General features: G+C 38.7%; 1 protein-coding gene across 8 annotated transcripts in view; it reads left to right on the forward strand.

Annotated features, from left to right (window-relative positions):
- The window catches only part of REPS2 (RALBP1 associated Eps domain containing 2), a 238,279-nt gene that overhangs the window by 174,441 nt on the left and 43,984 nt on the right, over positions 1-19,854 (forward strand). The gene's annotated exons all lie outside the window — the stretch shown is intronic.

Raw genomic sequence — 19,854 nt, forward strand, 5'->3', positions numbered from 1 at the left:
GCTTTCCAGATGTGGATCCTTCCTTTCCGACTGGAAAAGATACACACAGAGGAGGAGAGACAGAGAGGAAGATCTTTCGTCCGATGATTCACTCCCAAGTGAGCTGCAACAGCCAGTGCGTGCCGATCCGAAGCCGGGAACCAGGAACCTCCTCCAGGTCTCCCACGCGCGTGCAGGGTCCCAAGGCTTTGGGCCGTCCTCGACTGCTTTCCCAGGCCACAAGCAGGGAGCTGAATGGGAAGTGGAGCTGCCGGGATTAGAACCGGCGCCCATATGGGATCCCGGCGCGTTCAAGGCGAGGACTTTTAGCCACTAGACCACGATGCCGGGCCCCCCACTGGGTCTTACTTGTGGTAGAGATCTGTCCTTATGCCACATTCAGCATTCATATTGCTGAGCATTAACAGTATCCCTTTGAACTCTTCCTTAGTTCGTTGCTATATGGTGGTCCTGTGGAAGAAGATTTGAAGTCTAGGACTTCGTTCAGTCTTAGAGAAGCATATTTTCTTGTAAAGCTAGATGGCTGTTTTTGGCGTGAATGTAGTCCGGGTATTTTCAAGGCCATCTGTACCAGTCTGCAACGTGAGAATCTGCATGTATGCCTCTCAGTCTTCAGAAGTTGTGGTCATACTATAGTATTTTTGGCTTCTTTTGTCTTTTCCTCTTCCTTTGTCCATTTACATGTTTCTTCTTTCCCAAGAAGCTATGTGACAGCTTGTATACCAGCACAGTGCCATGGCAGTGCCTGGAGAAGGAAACAGACTGAAGAAAGTCTGCAAAGGGTTGCCAAGCTCAGAGTGCAGCCAGTACTGCTGCTGGACAGGGGAGCTGGCTTTGATTTTATACTCTCCAGTTGTCCAGCTGTTCGGGGCATATTGGGAGGAACTGGACCAGAATCTGGAGCAGTGTGTGAGAATTGTTATCATGAGCTTTAATTTTAAAATGCTTATAAATTAGGTAATGGACAACAGCTTCTTTTTTTAATATTTAAGAAAAAGTACTTATTTGAAAGGCTAATTCAACTCTCTCTCACACAGAGATATTCTGTCTGCTGGCTCACTCCCCGGACAGTCACAACATTTGGATCTGGGCTAGGTTGAGTCAAGAATTTCATCTGGGTCTGCAAGGTGGAAAGGTGTGGTAGAACCCAAGACCTTGGATAATCTTTCACTGCTTTCCCAGGCACATTAGCAGTAAGCTGGATTAGAAATGGAGCAGCTAGAGCTTGAATTTGTGCTCATTATAGATGCTGGTGTCATAGGAGGCAGCTAAACTAACTGTGCCACAACACTGACCCTAATAAATACCTTCTTGTGTGTAAATCTACACATTATACATAAGGTCAAGGACAGCCTCTGGGATACCAACATGCCAAGGGATGAAATTAGACCCTTGTTTCTCATTATATACAAAAGTCAACTCAAAATGAATCAAAGACCTAAATGTAAGACCTGTAACTATGATATCTACTAGAAGAAACATAGGGGCATACTTCAAGGCATAAGTAAAAGCAATGATTTTTTTGTAAGATCCCAGAAGCACAAGCACAGAAGTAAAAATAGGCAAATGGAATTATATCAAACCAAGAAGCTTCTGCCTGGCAAAGGAAGCAATCCACAGCATGAAGAGACGACTCACAGAACGGGAGAAAATATTTTCAAACTATTCAGCTGGCAAGGGATTAATATATTGACTATAAAAGGAAGCAGCAAAAACTAAACAGGAAAAGGCAAATGGTCTGATTAAACATTTGTCAAAGGAAGACAAACAAATGACTTACAATTATATGAGAAATGCTCAAAACACTGGCCAGCATGGAATTGCAAAAATCACAATGAAATGTCATCTTACCTCAGTTGGAATGACTGCTATCAAAAAGACAAAAAGTTACAAATTCTGGAGAAGGTATTGGGAAAGGAAATCTCTCGTTAACTATTTTTAAAAATTGATTTATTTTTATTGGAAAGGCAGATATACAGATTGGAGGAAAGACAGAGAGGAAGATCTTCCATCCAATGATTCACTCCCCAAGTGGACAAAATGGCTGGAGTTGGGCCAGTCTGAAGCCAGGAGCCAGGAGCTTCCTCCAGTCTCCCACGTGGGTGCAGGGTCCCAAAGTTTTGGGCCGTCCTCGACTGCTGTCCCAGGCCACAAGCAGGGAGCTGGATGGGAAGCGGGGCCACCGGGATTAGAACCGGTGTCCATCTGGGATCCTGGCGCATTAAGTGAGGACTTTAGCTGCTACGTTATCACGCCAGGCCCTCTCATTAACTGCTGATGGGAATGTGTATTTTTAGAACCATTATGGGACATATTGGAGAGACCCTAAAAAAAGAAAAAAACTAAAAACAGATATATCCAAAGGAAATGAAATCAGCGTATTAAAGAATACTTTTTATTCCTACACTTGTTGCTGCAAAATACCCAATAACTAAGATATAGCATTAACATAGATGTCCATTGATAGATATATGGTTTAAAATGTAGTGTATTTACATAACAGCATAAACTTTATCTATAGCAGTGAATGAAACCCTGACAAATATGGCAACATGAATGTTACTAGGGGACATTAATTTGAGTAAAATAAGCAGAGCACAGAGGACAACTGCTACATCTCTTACTCATATGTGAAAACCAAATCAAGTTTCCAAAAATAAATGATGAACTAGTGATCACTAGAGACTGGGAAGGATAGGAGGTGGGATAACAGAAGCTGGTTGATAAGCACCAAGATACAGTTAGATTGGAGAGTTAAGTTAGGAGGATGACTGTATTTTGTAATAATGTATTATATATTCTGCAGAGAGGTAGAAGAGAGTTCAAGGTTCCTAACATAAAGAAATAATAAATGATTAGTAGATGGAAATGCTAGCTCTCATGATTTGATCACTCCTATATATATGTATCAAATGGCCACATAAATATGTACCTCATAACTATGTACAATGATTATGTATAAAAATAAAGTAGAAACATTGTAAGAATATGCTTTTATAAAAGTAAAAAAGCAAGCTTATTAAACATCTCAAAAACCAATATAGGGGCTAGGCATAATGGCTCAGTAGCTAAATCCTCACCTTGAGTGTGCCAGGATCCCATATGGATGCCGGTTTGTGCCCTGACTGTCCCACTTCCCAACCAGCTCCCTGCTGTGGCCTGGGAAAGCAGTCGAGGACGGCCCAAAGCCTTGGGACCCTGCACCTGTGTGGGAGACCTGGAAGAGGCTCCTGGCTCCTGGCTTCAAGTCAACTCAGCTCTGGCTGTTTCAGCCATTTGAGGAGTGAACCAGTGAACACAAGATCATTCTCTCTTTCCTTCTGTAAATCTGGCTTTTCAGTAAAAATAAATAAATCTTAAAACAATTATAAAGCTATTCCTTGATCTACCAAGCTGAGTGTTCTGTTCAGGGAATATTGCCCTTTGAATTTTTCCTTTAAACTTTTAGAAGAATTACTTTATTTGGGAGGGAGGGAGGGAGAGAAGGAGGGAGGAAAAAAGAGAGTGGAATTTCTCATCTGTTATTTCAGCTCTTCAAATACTCCATTTGAATCTCCTGCATGGGTAACAATAAATCAACCACTTCGGCCATCACCTGCTGCCTCCTAGTGTCCAAATTAAAAGGAAGCTGAAATAGAAGTGGAGCTGGGCCTTGAGCCAGGCACTCTGATTTGCAATGCAGGAGTCCCAAGCAAAGGAGTCATCACCGTATCACCTACTCCTAGCATTTTCTACTACATTTATGAATGTATATGTACACCTATGAAGTCAGTGTCATGTTCATATTTAAAATATTAGGTACCACATCATGAAATTTTCCATGCTGTTTTCATTACTACATTATTTCTTAGAGTCAAGAGGGATCTGCAAAAAGTTTGTGTAATATGTATTCCTTTTTTCTTTTAAAGATTTATATGTTTATTTGAAAGACAGAGAGAGAGAGAGAGAGACAGAGAAGGACAGGAGAGGGACAGGAGAGGGCCAGGGAGAGAAGAAGATAAAGGAGTATCTTCCATCTGGTTCACTATTCAGGTGGCCACAGCAGCTGGTGCTAATAAAGACCAAAACCAGGAGCCTGTAATTCCATCATGGTCTCCATGTGGATGGCAGGGACCCAAATACTTGAACCATCTTATGATGCTTTCCTAGGCACATCTAGATCAGAAGTGGAGAAGCAAGGAAACAAACTGGTACCCACATATAATGGTAGGGTTCCAGGTGGTGGCTTAATGCTTGTATTATCTTCTAATTTCCTTGTTCAGTATTCTTTTAAAATTGACTGAATTATTTTGAAAGTGAGACTGTGACTGGGTGCAAGACATGTCAGGCTAGACCTTAGTACCCCCTGGCAGGTGCAAGATCCAGGGCTAGGAGTGGACTTGGTTGGGGAACTGTTGATATTCTCCTGCTGGCTCTAGTTCCCATTGGTGAATATGAGACCCAGGGTTGGGGGCAAGCCAGACTGGTCAAGCAGCAGCACCATTGAGCTGGGTCTGGGAGTGGGATGGGCTGAGCTAAATTGCATCACCCATGGGTTTGCACGAGAGCCAGTTGGGATGCGGAATGGGCTGGGTGAGGCCGCAGCACATGCCAACATACAGAAGGACAGGGGTCAGGTTTGACAGGGGCTTTTGGTGGTCACCGCATCTGGGCTGCGGCATCTGCTAGTGTGTGTAAGGAAAGTGCATGTGGTGGGCTGGGCTGAGCTAGGCCACAGCACCCGTCAGTTCATATGAGAGTTGGGGCTGGGGGGCGTAGAACTGCTCGAACAGCTGCACCCACTTGTGTGCACTGGCTGGTTTCAAATGGCAGACCAAACCTGACCCTGCACTGACTGTTGCATACAACAAATAAGTTTGATGTCACCTCAGGGAAATTTCTTAGGGGAGCTCCCCAAATAGATGGCTGGGCTCAAACCCCAGCTACAGGGAAAATCACAAGATAAGTGGTCTAACCTAATTGCTGATGCCTGTGAAGTGAGCAGCATGCCCTGTTGCACATGAGGGGACATGACAGCCAGCTAGTTCATCCAGGCCAGCAAAAGAAAGCAACTGCCTCATCAGAAGATGGAAAGCAGAACAGGTTGCATGGCTCTCCTGGCCAAACTGCATCATGTCCCTGCGTCTGTGAATGCACTGAGATGGACTTAACCGATAGACCTTGGAAAGATTTTCTCATCCCTGGTGCAATGAAGCCGGTGACTTCTCAGAACTATCCAAACCACTCAAGTAACACCCTTGGAACACTTCCCCACATCGGGGTCTCTAAAGCATCAGCAAATGATTATCCCTCATCCCTGAGTGTTAATGGAGTTTGACAGCAAGGAGTGGCCTCCCCTCCTTTGCCTGCTGCAGACACAGGAAAAAAAATATCCCTTCCTTCATACCTTGACCCTCCCCACCCTAATCAGAGATCCACATGGGCAAATAATTTTAAAAAGAAAAAATAATCTTAACAGTATACCTTTTTCAGAGATAATAAAGTTATAGTCATTCCTTAACATCATCTAATATCTAATCTATATTTAGACTCCCTGTATTGTCTCTAGGATGTTTTTAAATTTATTTCAATGTTTAATGATACAGTTTCATAGGCTCTTCGATTTCCCCTTCCACCTCCCCAAGTCCTCTGCCCCCACTGATTTCTCCTATGTTATTAGAATAGTATAGTCCTTCATAAACAGTTTTAAGTCCATCATTCTGCTATATATGTGTATCCTGGCACTGTAAGTATGGACAATGGCAAAGAGGCTAACATCCTATTGTACAAATATATTTACCAGTTTCATTGGGAGTCCATCTTTGATCTGGAAATGGAAAAGCATACTGGGACCCGGCATCGTGGCCTAGCAGCTAAAGTCCTGGCCCTGAACACGCTGGGATCCCATTTGGGTGCTGGTTCTAATCCCGGCAGTGCCACTTCCCATCCAGCTCCCTGCTTGTGGCCTGGGAAAGCAGTTGAGGACAGTCCAAAGCTTTGGGACCCTGCACCCGTGAGGGAGACCGGGAAGAGCTCCTGGCTCCTGGCTTCAGATTGGCCCAGCTCCAGCCGTTGCGGTCACTTGGGGAGTGAATCATCAGATGGAAGATCTTCCTCTCTGTCTCTCCTCCTCTCTGTATATCTGACTTTCCAATAAAAATAAATAAATCTTAAAAGCATACTGTATTGTATCTTCACATCTGGATATGATAGTCTTTATTACAGTTACTATACTCCCCTTAAATGGAAATCCATAAAATAAAATTAACAGGAGTAAAAATTGTAAATCTACAGCATGAATTTAAATAACATGCTGTTGAATGTCAATTGTGTTGCTGAAGAAATGAAAATAAAAGCAAAAATATAAAAACCTATGAAATAAAAAAACAGTATTGAAAGGGATGTTTATAGCATTAAGTGCTTACAAAAATTGAAATGTCTCAAATTATTTAATAATTCATCTCAACAACTTACTAAAATGAATAGGAAACAAAAAATGGTAAAAATTTCAGCAAAAATTTGATTGTAACTAAAAATCTACAAATTACAACAAGAAAGAACCATTTTTTTTAAAGATGAGCAAAACAACTTTTAGCCAAACTAGGAAATAAAAGCAAGAGAGAAAAAACAATTAAAATTAGAGATGAAAGAGGAAACATCGTAAGAAACTTTGATTGTGATGTGCTCTCCTTCTTCATCTCTTAATGTTTTTCATGTAGAGGTCTATATTGTCTGATATTACAATGGCTATACCAGCTCGTTTTCTTTTCCATTAGCTTGGAATATCTTTTTCCATCCTTTCACTTTCAGGTTCTTCTTATCTTTGTTGATGAGATGTGTCCCCTGTAGTCAACAGATAGGTTGGTTTTGTTTTATGACCCTGTCTGCTAATCTCTGATGTTTGATTGATAAGTTTAAACAATTTGCATTCTGGGGTTAATATGGATAGGTAGTAATTTGGTCCTGTCATTGTAGCAATGGGTTGTTCTTTGTTTGATTTTGACTTCAGTTGTTATTTTACTGGGATCTTCTCCACACTTGCCTTAGGTTTTGGAAAATGCTTTTCCTTTTCTCTGTCAGGAGAACATCTTTAAGTATCATTTGTAGGGCAGATTTGGAAGAGGTAAATTCTTTGAGTTTCTCTTTGCTGTGGAAGACTTTTATTTCATCTTCAAAGACAAAGGAAAGCTTTGCTGGATAAGTTATTCTGGGTTGATTTTTTTTTCCTTTTAGAATCTGGAATATGTCACTCCATTCTCTTCTGGCCTGTGGCGTTTTATCTGAGAGGACAGAAGTGAGTCTGATTAGATTCCTCTAATTGTCAATTGATTTTTTTCACAAGCACATTTAAGAATCTTTTCCTTATGTTTGAAGAGAGTTTGATTATCATGTGTCATAGTGAAGATCGCTTTTGGTCAATCCTGTTGGGAATTTTATGCCCCTCCTGGATGTTGTTTCCCAATTTTTTCTCCAGATTAGGAAAAATTTGTTTTATTATTTCATTAAATATATTTTAAAATCCAGGTTCTCTTTCTGCACCTTCTGGAACTCCCATAACTCTTATTTTTGGCCTTCTAATGGTGTCTCTTAATTCTTAAATACTTTTTTTTTTTTTAGCTTGACCCAGCTCTGCCTCCAGCTTTTGGATTTTTTCCCATTGTGACAAGAAATATCTTCCAGTTCTAAGATTCTTTCTTATGTCACATTCATTCTGTTGTTGAGAGTTTTCACTGATTTTTTATTTGCTCTCTTGCATTCTTCATTTCCAATAATTAAGCTTGATTTTGTTTCAGTGTTGCTATTTCCTGTGTGACATATTCCTTAAATTCTCTGTTTAAATGTGTCCTTGCCTTGTTCCACCATCTTGATTCTCCTTGGTTAGCCCTTTATTTTGACTGATACTTTCAAATGTAGGTCGCAGTTTCAGGCTCCTTTCAACATTTTCCATCCTTTGAATGTATTTTCTTTGGTATTTAAATTTCTTTATTTTCTTCACAGATGAAATTATTCCAATTTTCGCTTGCCTGAATAATTAGCTTTCTGTTCTTGAACTCCCAATTGCCAAACTTCTGCTGTATGTCCACTCAGTAAATTGAAATATGTTTTCATTTAATCATGAACTTAATGCTTTGAAAGATCCAAAGGAAATTAGCAGATAGTAATGTCTGTGAATAATATTTTTCCTTGACATTTCAAAGCTTAATGAAGTAAGAGCATAATATGTTAGAGTTTTGGATAAGACAACAGGAAATTGATATCCAGTTCATCTTTGTCTGAAAATGTGTTATTTTTAACAAATTTAAGAAATTGCTTTAAGCATGGTTGATTATTGTAAGGTTATTTGAATTTTGGACCAAGTGGCAGTTTTTTCCCTGAGCTTTTAAAGAGTTATTTATTTATTTGAATGGCAGAGTTAGATTTCCCATCTACTGATTCACTTTCTGGTTGTAGTAGCCAAGAGCTAGAGCCAGGCTGAAGCCAGGAGGTGGGAATTAATTGTAAGTAACCCATGTAAGTGTGAGGGGCCCAATTTACTTGGCCATCTTCTGTTGCTTTCCTAGGTACATTAATAGGAAGTGGGAATGGGAATGGAACAGCCAGTACTTGAACCCTCTATGCCATAGGCTGGTCCCTTTTCCTGAACTTTTGAAATCTGGGTGTGAGTATTTATTTATCTTGATATGAATATTTATTATTTGTCCCCTAATCGCACTTTTAAAATTTTGAGCCAAGAAGACCTTGATGGTTTCTGATGTCATACTTTGCTAACTATAAAGTGCCAGGGACAAATCTGCATTGGCTTCATGAACATGGGAGCTCTTATATTAAAGGTGTTCCTCTCTTCTGTGATTTCTTTTTCCTTTTGGCAAAACAAATGTTGCTATTTATAGATACATTGTCATCTTTTTGCAAGCATATACTAGATTAACCAGAGTATTTTTCATTTTAAGTGTGAAAGTGCTTTTTCATATTTATTTATTCAAACATAAGAGTTAAATATTTGATTACAACTTTGTCAGAATGTGCTGAAAACATTATTCTACCACTATGTGGGCACATACTAAACATAAGACAGCATATTTGGGTACTGTCAGAAGCAAAATATGAGTTATACATAAATTGGTACAATGAAGTTAGATTAATATCACTCATTGTTAAAGGAAATGAATAGATAAGCATAAACACAAAGAGATTTTTCAGCAACAGCCAAAGGAAGGATCTGGAGCACCATATACTATGCTCCACAGATTTGCCACCTGCTTCTCGTTTTCAACTTGATGAGAAGTCTTAATGAATGAGGCCTTAGAGCACTAGTAATAGGCCCATTTTCTTTTAAAGAGTGGCACTTGAGGAAAAAACTGGAGGCTTTGGGCAAAGATTCTACCCACCTGCTTTCCTGCAAATGCCATATTTATGAGTAAGCCAGTGAAAATAACTTCAGGAAAGAGACAAAATAACCTGGCAATGTAAATAACCATGGCTCATCCCTTGATATGGCAGAGGGGAAGGTTTAGGGCTCTGTGCCGAATTAAGGTGGCATACTATATAATAGATACTTTCATTTCTTGCAAAGGTTTTTGTTTGTCGTGGCATAAATACTTACCTTATTATTTTTCCAGTATGTTTGCTATTGATTCAGTTGTAAACTTACTCGATTTCTGGAGTTCCTCTTATGAAATTGGGATACATCAAGTATTCTACCAGTTTTACCTTTCTGAACAATTATTGTCTTCAGTGCTTGGTATATAATTTCCATCACAGGATTTCCCTGTATTGCCATTTAAATATTCTTTTCTTTCTCACATGTTGTATTTCTTTTATCCAAGACATTCTCTTTCTTGGTCTATTCTGTTATTTTGGTGGAATATATCCTTTATTAGATTCTGTTGAAAGGATGCATACATCACAGTTTGAGATGTCTAAAAATACCTTTAACTGTACCATCATATAGGCTGTACTATGGGTATATGATAGTTGATTAGTAATATATTTTCTTCAGAATTTTGATTTATTGCTCCCTAGCAATGAATAGACCTAATACCTTTTAGACTCCTGTTCTTGTGTGTGCAGTCTACCCTCCTGTGATGCCAACCTCTGCTGAAAACTTATAAAATCTTTCACTCCAGTAGTTTGAAATTTCATGTGTATGTGCATTATCACGGGTTTTTTTTCTATTGTTCTGGATATTTAATGACCATTTATTTTTTATTATTGTTTTATGATACAGTTCCATAGGCTCTGGGATTTCCTGTCCTTCTCCCTAAATGTCCCCCCCCACACACCCATTGATTTCCCCTCTAGTATTACAATGGGTGGTCCTTCATGAATAGTCATAAGTCCATCATTCCACTATTGAAGTGTTTCCCGACATTGTAGGTATGGACAATGTCACAGAGTCCAGCATTATACTCTTAGGATATATTCAGCTGTTTCACTGGGAGTCCGTCTTTTGTCTGGTTGCAGAGAGACATATTGCACATCTGGACGTGTCAGTTTCTGCTACACTTCTGTTACATATTCCCTCTAATACAGAGCCAGAAAACACAGTCCACAACAGGGAGAAACACAGAAAACTTTGATCAACAGGAAGTTAAACAACATACTACAGAATTATCAATTCATCACTAAAGTGATGGAAAGAAAATCAAAACCCTTCTTGTAGAAATTGAGGCTACTGCATAACCCATGTGCACTGAATAAATGATAAATAAAAACAAGAACATCATTGCCCATGAGATGTAGCAAAAACAGTGTTGGAAGGGATATTACAATCTCAGGTGCTTAAGGCAATCACAAAGTCTTTTATGGATGATCAATTGATGAATCACAAGGAAGGACTTATTGAAAAAGATACAAATGATTAGGAAGTACAAAAAGAAAAAATTCAAAGTAAAAGTAATTAGACTTGACACCAAAAAAATTGCAAATTGAAACACGAAAGAGCCATTCCCTAAAAAGATGAGCAGAACAGCTCTTCAGCCATATTAGCAATGAGCATCACCAGGGGACAACCACTTAAAAATAGACATGAAGGAGAAATGGTTCTTTTTGCACTTTATGTGAGTCATGACACTGTTGTCATGGGCAATAATAGAGATTTAAATTTTTTGTTTTCCAGGTATATTTAGAAATTTCATTGGGCGTCTACATTCATTCCTTAGTAGAGATGCCTTTTGTTGATTTTCCTTGATTCCTAATAGTGTGGTCTCCATTACATCCTTCGTTTGTGAGGTTACATGTATGTGTTTACTTTCCTTTATTTATTTATTTTTTTGTTTTGTATTTTCGATGGAAGTTGTATTAGAGCAAACATATGATAGCTGTATTTTTGGGATTGGCTCATTTCACTTAGCATAGTGGTCTCCAATTGGGCCCATTTGGATGCAAATGATAGAATTTCTATTTTAAAAAAATATTTATTTATTTGTATTGGAAAGTCAGATATACAGAGAGGAGGAGAAACAGAGATGAAGCTCTTCCATCCACTGATTCACTCCCTAAGTGGCAGCAATGGCCAGACCTGCACCGATCTGAATTTTATTCCTTTTAATAGCCATGTAGTATTTCATACAGTAGATGTACCAGTTTCTTAATCCAGTCCTTTTTCAGTGGGTATCTGTGTTGTTTCTATGTCTTTGCTTGTTGTTGATTGTGCTGCAGTGAATACAAGGGTGCAAATTGATTTCTCATGCATCAGATCCTTTGGATATATTCCCCGGAATGGGATTGCTGGGTCATATGGTAGGTGAATTTTCAGTTGCCTGAGTATTCTCCATACTGACTTCCATAGTGGTTACACCAGCCTGCAATCCCACCAGCAGTGGAGTAGAGTTCCTTTTCCCCACATCCTCACCAGCAGGTGTTGTTGATAGTTTTCTGTATGTGGACCGTTCTCACTGGAGCTAAGTGGAACCTCAGTCTTGTTTTTATTTGAATTTCCCTTATTGCTAGGCAGCTTGAGCATTTTTTTCATGTCTGTTAGCCATTTGGATTTGTTCTTTTGAAAAGTTTCTGCTCATTTCCCTTGTTCATTTCTTAACTGGTTTGCTTGTTTTGTTTTTATGATTAATCTGGAGTTTTTGTATGTTTTGGAATTAGCCCTCTGTCTGTTATGTAGTATGCAGAGATTATCTCCCACTCTGTTGGTTGCTTTTTTACTTTGTTGATTGTTTCCTTTGCTGTGCTGAAGCTTCTTAGTTTGATGTAGTCACGTTTGTTATTTTGGTTTTGACTGCCTTTGCTTTTGATTTTTCTAGGAAGTCTTTGCCTTCGCCTGTATCTTACAGAAGATTTCCTACATTTTCTTCTAAAATTCTGATGGCTTCTGGGTGTAGGTCTAGATCCTTTATCCATTTAGTTTTGATCTTTGTGTATGGTGAAAGGTGGGGATCCTGTTTCTTACATCTGCAGGCTGTATTCAATTGTTCCAACAGTATTTGTTGAAGAGAACTTCTGTCTTCCTTGGGTTGGTTTCTGTTCTCTTGTTGAAGATTAGGTGGCTGTACATGTGTGGGCTCCCTTCTAATGTTTTTATTCTGTTCCATTGATCTTCCTCTCTGTTTCTGTTCCAATACCGGTACTGATGCCCTAAAATATGTCCTAAGGTCTGGGATTATGATCCCCTCAGCTAAGTTCTTGCTCTTTAGGATAGGTTTGCTATTCATGGTCTCTTGTGTTTCCAGATGAACTTTTGTATCATTTTCCCCAGCTCTGTGAAGAATATTCTAGGTATTTTGATTGGAAACAAGTTGAATTTGTATCTTCCTTGTGGTAATACAGACATTTTGACGATCATGACTCTGCCCATTTAGAATCATGGTATATTTCTCCATTTTAAAAAATCTTCTTCTATTTCTTTTTCAGTGTTTTGTAATTTTTCTCATAGAGATCATCTACATTTTTAGTTAGGTTTACTCCATGGTATTTCAGTATCTTCTGTTATTTCGAAAGGTACCATACTGATTATTTCCTTTTCAGCCTTGGAGTTGTTTGTATACACTAAAGCCATTGATTTCTGCTCATTTATTTTGTACCCTGACACTTTACCAAACTCTCATAAAGTTTTAGCAATCTCTTCATTGAGTCTTTTGGTTCTCCTATGTACAGAAAGAATCACATTGTCTTAAAACAGAGATAGTTTGACTTTCTCTTTTCCAATTTGAACTCCCTTAATTTGTTTTTCTTGCCTAATAGCTCTTGGAAGTACTTCTAGTACTATATTAAATAGCAGTGGTAATAGTGGGCATCCTTGTCTAGTTCCAGATCACAGTGGAAAAGCTTGCAATATTTTCACATTCAGTATGATGCTGGCATTGGGTGTTCCATAACTTGCTTTGATTAGGTTGTGGAATATTTCTTGTATGCCTATCTTGCCTAGTGTTTTTAGCATGAAGTGGTGTTGGAGTTTATCAAATAGTTTCTCTGCATCTATTAAGACTATCATATGGCTTTCATTCTTCAATTTCTTGATGTGGTATATCACATTTATAGGCTTGCGTACATTAAACCATCCCTGCACGCTGGGGTTAAACCCCCCTGGTCTGGGTGAATGATCTGTCTGATGCATTGTTGTATTCTGTTGGCTAGTATTTTGTTGAAGATTTTGGAGTCGATATTCATCAAGAAGACCTGTCCATAGCTTTCTTTATCTGTTGTATCTCTCTCTGGTTTTGTTATTAGGGTGATGTCGGCCTCGTAGAAAGAGCATGGGAGAATTGCCCCCCCTTTCTATTGTTTTGAATAGTTTATGAAGAATTGGGGTCAGTTCTACTTGGAATGCTTTGTAGAATTCAGCAGTGAAGCCATCTGGGCCTGGGCTTTTCTTTGTTGGGAAGGCTTTAATTACCTCAGTTATAGGTTTATTTAGATTTTCTATTGCCTCATGACATTTGATAGATGGTATAAGTCCAGGAATCTATTCATTTCTTGGAAGTCTTCTGGTTTGTTGGCATATAGTTGCTTGTAGTAATTTCTGATTATTCTCTGTATGGCTGAGGTATCTGTTATGTTCCCCTTTTTCATCTTTGATACCATTAATTGTTATGTTCTCCTGCTTTTTTTTGGTTAGTTGGACCAATGGGATGTCTGTTCTCTTTATTTTCTCGAAGAACCAGCTTTTTGATTCATTAATTTTGTGTATTGTTTATTTGGTTTCTATTTACTTTATTTCTTCTCTTATTTTGATTATTTTTTCCATTGTTCTTGGGATTATTTTGCTGGTTTTTTTTTTCTGGCTCCTTTAGGTGTATATGTAGCTCATTTATCTGGTATCTTTTTCGTTTCCTAATGTAAGCACCAATTTTGATAAATTTACCTCTTAATACTGCCTTTACAATATCCCACAGGTTTTGGTATGTTGTGTTTGAGTTTTCATTGCTTTCAAGGAATTTCTAAAAATTTATTCTTTAATTTCTTCTCTAATCCATTGTTCATTCAGAAGCATGTTGTTCAATGTCCAAGAGTTTACAAATTTCCTGGGGTATTTTGATTTATCAATCTCTGGTTTCACTTCTTGGTAGTCTGAGAAAATGCATGCTATGATTTGAATTTTTTAAAGTTGGTGAGGCTTGTTTTGTGACCTGTCATTTGGTAGATCCTGGTGAAGGTTTCATATACAACTGAAAAAAAGGTGTATTCGGTGCCTGTGGGATGTAAGATTCTGTATATATTTGTTAAGTCTATTTGTTCTGTTGTTTGTGTGAGATCTTTCACTTCTTTGCTGAGTTTCTGTCTCATCGATTCATCTAGTGATATTGATGGGGTGTTGAGGTCCCGTACTATTATTGTTTTGGCATATATCTTGCCCCTTAGGTTAATCAATAATTGTTTCATCTAGCTAGGTGCTCTTGTATTTGATGTGTATACATTTATTATTGTTACTTCTTGTTGGTAGATGGTTCCCTTATCATGGTAGTGTCCTTCTCTGTCTCTTTTGATGTTTGTCTATACTGCCTGATAGTAGAATGGCTACACCGCTTTTTTCTTTTACATTGGCATGAAATGTTCTTTTCCATCCTTTCACTCTCAGCTTCCTTGTATCTTTGTTGATTAAATGTATCTCCTGTAGACAGCAGATAAATGGGTCCTGCTTTTTGATCCAGTGTGTTGATCTATATATTTTGATTGATGAGTTTAAGTCATTTGTTTTCAGAGTTAATATTAATAGGTTTTGATATGTTGCGATTTAGTCCTGTCCTCTGTGTGTGTGTGTGTGTGTGTGTGTGTGTGTGTGTTGGAGTCTCAGGGGTGCATCTATTAGGAACTGGGGCTTGGGTATGACATTTGCACCAAGAAGAAATTGGAACATGGAGGATGCAAAGGAAAGATGAACCAATGCACACTTTATTGAGTTATACTGGGCAACTTATACCATAATTTGGGCACAGCAAGCAGGTGGGTAAAAGTTACTAGCTAACTAAACAATAGCATACAAGCTACTCTAACAATAAATTACAAGGGATTTGGAAAACAATTACCAGGTCTCAGGCAATAGGATAAGTAAACATGAACTACAGGAACTAATAGGAGTAAACAAACAGATCTATCTGGAAAAGGAATGTAACAGAACTTTGTACTCGGATACGTTCAGGCCACAAGCACTAAAGGAAGGGGAAGATGACAGGATGCCTCACACCTCCCCAGGTATGCTTTGTCAAAAAGGTGGCCTACAATCTCAGCAAAAAGTCTGCCTTTTGCAAAATTCTCAGTCTGCCGAGAATGTTTGAGATTCAGAGTCCTCAGACATTTGGTGGTCTGGTTTTTGGAGGGCAGTCCTTCAACATTGAAGTCTCTGTTTAACTTTGGTTTCTTTTATGGGCTTTCATGGGAAGATCTTTACCTTTGCCATAGTTGATTATGATTAATTTCCTTTCTGACTTCAGCATGTTTCTGAGCAGCGTTTCTAGGGCTTAGTGCTGGCAATTCTAACTTCTGTTTACTGTGGAAATATTTCAGTTTCAAATACAAATGAGAGTTTTGCTGAATATATTATCCTGGGTTGATGGTTTTTCTATTTTAGGATTTCAAAAATGTTACTCCATTCCCTTCTTGCTTGAAGGGTCTCTACTGAGAAGTTGCTTGTGATTCTGATTGATTTTCCCTTATATGTTGTCTGATCCCTTTTTCATGTTTGGTTCAGTATTCTTTCTTTATGTTCAGCTGAGGGGAACTTGGCAATGATGGGGCTGTGTGAGAGTCTTTTTGGATCGAATTTGTTTGGCGTTCTCTAACCTTGCTGTATTTGGCTTCCCCTTATGTTCCCAATTTTTGGAAAGTTCTCTTTTTATAATTTCATTGAATACCTTCTGCAATCCTGTCTCTCCACACCTTCAGGAATTCTTATAATTCTTATATTTGACTTTTTGATGGTGTCATTCATTTCATGGATTAATTGCTTGGCTTTATTCAGGTTATCTTCCATATGTTTAATTAGTTGTGTGTTCTCAAATTGGTCATCTTCCAATTCTGATATTCTTTCTTTTACAGCACTCATTTTGTTGTTAAGGTTTTCTGTTGTGTTCTTTAGCTTAAGTATTTCAGTTTGGACTTGTTCTATTGGTTGTATCTTTGTGGTGATAAATTCTTTAAATTCCTTGAGATCTTGCCATTGTTTAGCATTGTCTCTGAAGAGTTTTCTGATTATTTTTTTTTACTGTATTGCCTGTCTGAGAGATCTTCAGTATCCTCATGCTATAGCTGTAGGTTGATATGTTCTTTTATTGATTTTTTTATTAATTATTTTGCATTATGTGACAGTTTCATAGGCTTTGGGAATCCCCCTTCCCCTTCCCCTCCCCTCCCCCCTGGTGGATTCCTCCACCTTGATGCAGCATTACAGTTCAAATTCAATCAAGATTCTTTCCTTGCAAACATATACCAAGCATAGAGTCCAGCTACTTATTGTCCAGATGGGTTGAACAGTTTCTTGGGGAGACCATTTCTGGTCCGAAGGTAGAGCTGGTAGAATATCATCCCAGTCTTAAAAAGTAAGAGTCCCAATATAACATCAACAGCAATTTGCAATATTATGGAATTGACATGGTTTTGAGTAACCAGTATGTTGAAAAAAACAAAAAAAGCAAGTCCTAACCACAACCTATGATTAGCTCATTCAAAAAAACCTGCCTGCCACTTTTATTGATTTTTAAAGGGAAGCACTGGTTTCCTCATTTATGTTGCTTCCTGTTTTTCTGTTGCCCTTCCCCATGACCTTTCAGATCTATGGGTTTTCTCATTTCTGTTGGTAATGTGCATGCCCTTGTGGGCCTTCAGTCTCTGGTGTTTTGCTGGAGCTTTCTGGGGCAACTGTCTGGGACTGGGGTAGCTGCTGAGGCACAGGGATACCCACTGTGCACCTGCTTGGGGAGGCTTCTTCTCTGACCCTGCTTCTTCAAGCAGCAGATGGGGTGTGCAGATCAGGGAGAGTGGTGGATCATTTGGGCTCATGCAGATAGCTATGGCTTTGTGTGGCCTGGGATATGCACTTTGCTGCTATTTGGCATCTGGGTCCAGACTGCCCCTCAGGGATCTTGCATCTCCCTCTTGGGTGGTCCTGGAATCTCTCCAGGAGTTCAGGGCATAGACCCTGCAGGTGTGTGCAGACTCAGTTTTCACTCTGTGTATCTCTCTCTGAGATGGTCTATCCCCCAATGCTGTTCCCTCCCCAATGGCTCATTCCTCAATGGTGGGCCCTTCTCAGTCAGGGTAGCATCCAATCAGATGCCTGTAGGTTTCCCCTCGGGCTTGCCTTCCTTTGCTGGTGTTTTGTCCTATGGTTCCTTTGCCTGTCACTGTTTTCTTGAGGAGGCTGCTGCCAGGAGTCTCCCTGTACTGGTTCGAAACTTACCAGGCTTTGTCTGCAGCCTGGTGTGCTGGTCTGTGCTCACCCTCCTGGGCTGCTAGCTGCAATCCTGAATGTTTTCAACCCTTCCTTCCCTGTGTGGCACCAGCCTTCCTCTGGTGGACTCGAGGGAGCTTCGGTCACTTCTCCCATCAATTCTCCAATGACAATTTAATTTAGAAACTCAGATTCTTCTTTTCCATGACATTTTATTGAACCATTTAATTGATTTCTTTATGCTTTTTTTCTCTTTGAGAAACTTTTATATCAGTGTAACTCTATAAAAATTTTTTCATGTTATCCTTGGACACTTCTATTGAGATTTCTCTTTCTGCTATCTTAGTTTTTAATTTCCAAGTTCTCTTTCTCATTTTTCTTATCATTTTCTAAAAGTTCCTTTTTCAATGGCATTCCATTATCTCATCTTTGCATCTCTTATCTCTTATTAAAACTCCCTAATACCACATACCATCTTTCACCACATACCATCTTTCACCACCTGCTCATACCTGCTCATTGTTTTTTTTTCAGTAGATTATAAGCTTCATATGGATTGAGATTTACCCCCATTTTTTGGTTGCTGTTTATATTTTCTCAATATTTCAATAATGTATGACACATAGCAAGTATCTAAATGTTTCTGGAATATCCTAAATAGTCATTCTGGTTAATAATATACATTTTAAAATTTTCTAATATAGGTATTTTTTTGTTTCTTTGAGCATATTTTCCTATGTATATTGTATATACATACATGTACAAATATGTATGTATATAAATGTATACACATTTATATGTGCATATATTTATGTTTGTGTATATGTATATGTGAATGTATACACATGTGTATGTTAGGTTAAAACATGCATGTATCTGATAATGCTTAATCATCTGTTTCTATTTTTAAATGGCACATAAAAGGCTGATTGCATTATGTGACCAAATGGATGGAACTTGTGAAATGTGGACTTCATGGTAGAATGAACTGGCTAAGTCGTGTTGTTGATCCCTCGATGTCACTATCCTTAGATCTCTCTTCCTGACTGGTCTACTAATTTGGAACAAGTCATTCCAGTTTGCGGGTGTGACCGTCTGAAAGCAGAAGGAAAGTAGGCTGGAAGAGTTCCAGCATCTAGGGTGCATACATTTATCAAATCCCCTTTTTTTTCTCATATACCCTCATGCCTTAGCCTGGGCATGGCCTTCTCCTTCAAAAAGTATATATGTGTCCTTTTGCAAGAGTAGGAAACACTTTCCTATACAGCATGCAGGAGCAGATCTTACAGTCATTGTTCCTAAATAGCTTAAATCTGATTTTTCTGAAAAAAGTGAGGATGGGACATAATTTTGTAGGTCATATAGTAGTTTAGATAAACATTCCTTGGTCATTTCCTGTATCCTGAGATGTCAGGCGAAGGAGGATACAGAAGGTACTGCAGAACATCAGAAGATCTGGTGCATTTCTTCACATTTTATTGCTTATTTTACTCTGTGTCCAGAGTTTAATTCTGCCAATTTCTGAGAAATGAGGTGGCTTTTGTGGTACAAATAACTGCTTTCTCAGATCTGTTCAGCGATATGACAGCCACTGTGTCTGTTTTCTCAGTTCCAAATTTAAACAGAGGCATTTAGGCAATCCCCTTCGCTATTTTTAATGAGTTAAGAATGAGATTAATTATATGCATTCTAATCGCTCTCCATAGTGCAAAGTCTCAGTACAACACATTTAACAAATGTCAGGCTGTGCCGCAGAAACTAAGGCAGAGTTCTACACAGTGTAAATTCAAGATTTTAGGTTTAAGTCATCCCAGGTTGTTAGCATTGGCAAATTTTTGGCATAATCAATGGAAGTGGGACAATTTCCCCCCAGGCTTCAAAGTATTTTTATAGGTAAGGTTTCAAGGATTTTGAATTCAGAGTCAAAAATTATCAAGTACATGAGGAAATGAAATACAATGAGCAAGAGCCTGAAATACAATAAGAGTAGATGCAGCAAATGGTAGGAAATACAAAGCCCTCAGATATTGGAGTTACAT

The sequence above is a fragment of the Ochotona princeps genome, chromosome X (assembly GCF_030435755.1).
Source record: "Ochotona princeps isolate mOchPri1 chromosome X, mOchPri1.hap1, whole genome shotgun sequence".
Classification (NCBI taxonomy): Eukaryota; Metazoa; Chordata; class Mammalia; order Lagomorpha; family Ochotonidae; genus Ochotona; species Ochotona princeps.